Below are 5407 nucleotides of genomic sequence, written 5' to 3'. Positions count from 1 at the left end.
CATATATTTATATGATTTTGGCACGAGGCCATGTGTTTATACTATCGGCACGAGGTCGTATTGATATTATTGGCGCGAGGCCATATTTACTATGATTTTGGCATGAGGCCATACGTATGATTTCGGCGCGAGGCCGTATCTATGTTTTCGGCACGAGGCCGTAATGATGTTATGTATGATCATGTATTATATGTTATCACAACCAGGATGTTAGTTTAGTTCAGACCAGGAGCTCGGTATCGTAGCTATGGGTAGATCAGATTTGGCACGAGGCCGTATTAGTGCTAACCATTCTACGAGAGGATAGGAGATAAATAGTCGATATGACTTTCAGTAGAGTGTGGACGTTCACCTGGTAGTCCAGAACAGGGTGTGGCGGGCCCATCGTACTTACAGACATATTTGACTCGGTAATGGTCGGCCAACCATTGTCGGGTCCCGCCTTCGGACTGCACAACCCGTCATGGGGGGCAATACATTACATTAGTTAGCTATACATCCTGGGTATATTTTCAGTATTACGAGTTATAACAGATGTTGTATGTTATGATTTATTAACGAATATGAAAATACATGATTATCCAGCATGATATTATGATTACTTCCAGAGTTATGAAATGTAATGTATATGTATAAGCACTTTAAATATTCATGTTGTCACACAGCTGTATTTAGTTTACTTTCCATTACTGAGAAGTGTCTCACCTCCAACATTATTAAATTTTTCAGGAGCCCCTGAGAGACTGGCGGGTCAGGGCCGTCGTTGAGTGATTGGTGCTTCCCTACTAAAAGGGTAAGCCCTGAGCTAGGACTAGGAGATTTTTTTGTTGCATAGTCCGAGTGTTGTTTTGACTTTTTGGAGATTGTACATATGAACAGTACATTGATATTAATAGAAAGCTCTGGTATTATGTTTTATGGATGGATGTATGGATTTTTATGTTTACTGCTGCTAGGTTTTCCACTGTGTATGACAGGTGTCCCTGTTACCCACGGGTTTGGTTTGACCATTCATTTATAATGTGACTTTATATTAAGAAATTGAGGGACATTACATATGCTGTATTTTAAAATATAGATTTCTAGTTTTAAATTTGAATTTGACCAAAATTGAATATAATTTTATATTATATTTTATTTAAATTTTAAAAAATTCAAATATAAGACTTCTCCTTTAAGAACCCGAACTATAATATATGGATTCATTATGTAAAAGAAGGGTAAAAAGGTAATTGTATAGACTTTGTCAATGAGGCCATCATTCGTCGACGAAGGTTGAAGGCTCCTCATCGACGAAATTTAGAGGCTCATCGACGAGGGAATGCCGAGAGGTTCAGAGGAGTTGAAATATCCGGTTTGTTGACAAGGCCACCAACTCGTCGAAGAAGCTAGCAGTGGACTCGTCGACGAGGATTCCAATTCGTCGATGAAGCCACTCGGGTTAAAGGTTCTATAAATGATATTTTTGGTTGCTTTGGGACTAAGTTTCCCTAAATTCTCTCTCTCTCTCTCTAGAACTCTCTCTCTCTCTCTCTCTCTCTCTCTCTCTCTCTCTCTCTCTCTCCCCAATTTTCTTCGTCGTTCGTCACCTGTTTCGTAAATCCAACGTTACTGTGAGGATCAAGGAAGGATTCTCTACTTTTCTAGCAGATCGGAATCTTGTTTTAAGCGTTTTTGGGTTTCAAGCTAAAATCGAGGTAATGCTCGATTTTCGTTTCTAATTCAGTATATGTATAGTAGTACGAATTGTAAGCATGTATTGTACTGTGGTTTGTAGGTTTTGGAGTCTTAGTTCGTAGTTTTGCGGACCGTAGAGTTCTTAGTTGGAATTCAGGTTAAGGTAAGGAGATTTTGTTTATATCAGTTTATTTTCAAAATCTGGATCGGTAAGCTTGTAGGCTACGATCGTGTGTATGTTTTGGTAACTTATTTACAGAAATCTATCAAGTAAAATAAGGGATTTTTGGGTTATAGTTTTTGAGAAAAATTTTGAATTTCGGGTATCATCTCTACTTTGTTTGGAAAACTGTTGGTTATGTTGAAACTGTATTATTGAGGTGACCGTAATCCATATTTGCATGAACTGTATACTTGAATTTGAAAATGAGATAATTTGTTGTAAACCAAATAGGTGTGGTATAAATGGTTGTATGTATTTGTTCCAGGTATTTGTAAAACAGCTGGTGGCGGCTAATTACCGTACGCTGAAATGTATAGGAACATGAGTTCCAAAATGATTCTAGATTTTGTGAAATCGGTTAGGGGTGGCTAATTACCATACGCCGAAACAGCTATATGGCGGCTAATTACCGTACGCTGCACTATGTACTGATTAACTACCATGGGCGAGAGTGGCCGACTCTATATCCGGGGTGTGAAATATCACCAGTATGTTCTGGCTGGTCACCAATGGGTGTGTTCTACATCGTCTGGAGCAATGTAGTCACTCTTAGGCCTTGATCGTCGTAGCGTAGTTGCGTATGTAGCAATGTAATCGCTGTGAGACTTAGATGACCTTGTGTTGTTGCGTATGGAGCAATGTAATCACTATTGGGCCTCGGTTGTCGCAGTATAGTTGCATATGTAGCAATGTAATCGCTGTGAGACTTAGGTAACCTTGTGTAGTTGCGTACTAGTGTGATGACACTGACCGTATGTTTTGGGTATCGTATGTACTGGAATAGTTTTGTGAAAATACTGGAACTGTATGAAACTATATGGAAATGTTTCGAACTGTATCGTATTTTATAGTGTTATGAAGTATGTAAAATAACACTGGTATGCCACACACTAATATAACCTACTTTCTTCCTTAATGAGAGGTGTCTCACCCCGAATGTACGTACAATGTTTTTCAGGTCCTTCAGGTAGTCGTAATTAGCATCCTAGCATCTGGAAGCGGGGGTGTCGTTAGCTACTACTGGTACCTATTAGGTACGAGCTTTGGTATCCAGGTTGTCGGGATGGTTTTGTTGACACCTGGGGTATGTTTTGTATTATGGGAATGTATATCCTAACTTATATAGACTCTGATATGATATTGTATATGTATAAAAAGACTGTATTCCGCTGCATATTTGATGAGTATGAATTTGTATGTGCATATGTATAGGGCATCTGTGTACCCCACGGGGTCAGACCCTTTTAATTGTATTGTATCATGTATGTTTAAATTCAAGTTAGGTTACTATATTCACACCTAAGACCCACCTGCGGGTTCAGAGCATGACAGCTTGGTATCAGAGCTAACCAAATTGTTAGGTCTTGTAGACTTGGTTAGGTGTATCTATTGTGTACATACCCGAGTTTAGGATGTAGGAAATGGGTAGAGTAGGTCGAGGGTTGCTTCGTCCCTAGACAGGGATTCATTGGTGGTGTTCCGTGTTTTTCCTGGAATGACAATTCTAGTATAAGCAGGGCAAACCATTGATAACTTTCATATCGGTGTGATAGGACAGACCTAGACATGTGAGAGTAATAGTTGACATGAGTAGGTCTATGATTGTGTTAACTGTGTACGATATAGGAATTCTAATTGATTCCTATTCTGTTTTCAGAATGGAGCCCAAGGATAATAACTTAGAGAGTGGCTCTGAGGAGATGGCAAGCGATGAGTCTCCATCTGTGTCTCGTGGTTTAGCGAGACAGGTGATCCGATAAATTGGGCGGAGTGTTAGGAGACGCGAACACTCTCGTTCTGATACGAGATGTACGATTGAGAGGTTCACCCGTATGCACCCTCCGACGTTTACAAGAGGACTCGATCCTATTATAGCGGAGGACTGTGTTAAGAAGACTGAGAGGATTTTGGAAGTCCTCCACTGCACTGAGAAGCAAAAGGTTTTGTACACTACCTTCCAATTGACTGGGGAGGCAGGGCGGTGGTGGACGATGATGAGTCTGCTTGAGAGGCAGAGAGCTGGTCCATCTGGTATGATGTGGGGCCACTTCAAGGAGGTATTTTTCGAGAGATACTTTCCGGTCTCCACTTGGGATACGAAGGCTGATGAGTTCTCGGGCTTGACACAAGGAACTTTGTCGGTGCAGATGTATGCCGCCAAATTCATAGAGCTATCTTGTTTTGCACCGTACTTGGTCCCGAACAAGTATGAGAAGGGTCGGAGGTTCAAGAAGGGTTTGGGGAAGGACATCCGCCGGCTAGAGGGGATGCTTGAGATCCGTGACTTCTCCGTCTTGGTAGGTAAGGCCACCATTGTTGAGACTGACCTTCGGGGGGTTGAGGTACTATAGGAGCAAGGGAAGAGACCGGTATCTTCTGGGTCTCAGACTAGTCCTCGGCAGGGTCAGTGGAAGAATAAGAAGAACTATAGCTCTGGTTATCAGCGAAACACCGAGCGGCCGAGTTCTTAGGGGGATCCATCCTCCACATCATGCCTTAAGTGCCATAAATGGCACAAGGGCGAATGTCAGCCATTCTGGGGTGTCTGCTACAACTGTGGCAAGTCAACCACATGGCGAAGAGCTGTTAGGAACATATGAGAATTATGCCTGCATAGAGTCAGAACCGTGGGAGTAATCAGATGACTCGGGGGAACTACCAGGCAACCATGGCTCCGGCGAGAGTATATTCACATACTCCAGTAGATGCGGAACACGCTGGGAACGTGGTGGCAGGTACGATGTTATTGCTTTCGAATAGAGCTATTGTTTTATTTGATTCGGGGGCAAACCATTCATTCATATCTGCTAGTTTTGTGAAGTTGTGTGAGGTGGAAACCTGTGTGATGAATAAGATGTTGTATGTGACTATGTTGACTGGGAGTGTAACGATTTGTAGTAAGATGTTAGGAAACTGCCCAGTTGTCATTCAGAAGAGACTGCTACCGGCGAATCTTGTAGTATACGACATGTCAGATTTCGACATCATACTGGGAATGGATTGGTTGTTCTCTAACTATGCGGTTATTGATTGTCGTAAGAAGGTAGTAGTGTTCAGACCTCCTAGGAAGCAGGAGTATGAGTTCATGGGATCGTGTTGCGTTCGACGCCACAGATTTTATCGGCATTACAGGTAAGGAGGTTACTCTTGGATGGTTGTCTGGGGTTGTAACGACCCCGACCTGCCACGTGGGCTCGGAGTGTTACTTTAGTGATGTCAATGTACCTAATACCTTATTCATCAAATATAAAACACATATACCCAGCGAAAATAAAATATAAAATCCTCAAATTACATTACCAGAGTTCTAACTATCTTTATACACTAATATATCCATTTTCACATAATTACATCCCCTAAAACTAAACAAAATAAAATCTCTATCCACACACTACCTATATAAAATTTACACCTCTAGCCCGGGTCCTCTAGCCCGCCAGACCCGATATTTAGGATTCCCTAAAAAGATAGTTTGTAAAGTAGGGGTGAGGCACAACTCAGTAAGGG

The sequence above is a fragment of the Malania oleifera genome, chromosome 8, assembly GCF_029873635.1.
Source record: "Malania oleifera isolate guangnan ecotype guangnan chromosome 8, ASM2987363v1, whole genome shotgun sequence".
Taxonomy (NCBI): domain Eukaryota; kingdom Viridiplantae; phylum Streptophyta; class Magnoliopsida; order Santalales; family Ximeniaceae; genus Malania; species Malania oleifera.
Note: the sequence above shows the minus strand (reverse complement) of the source record.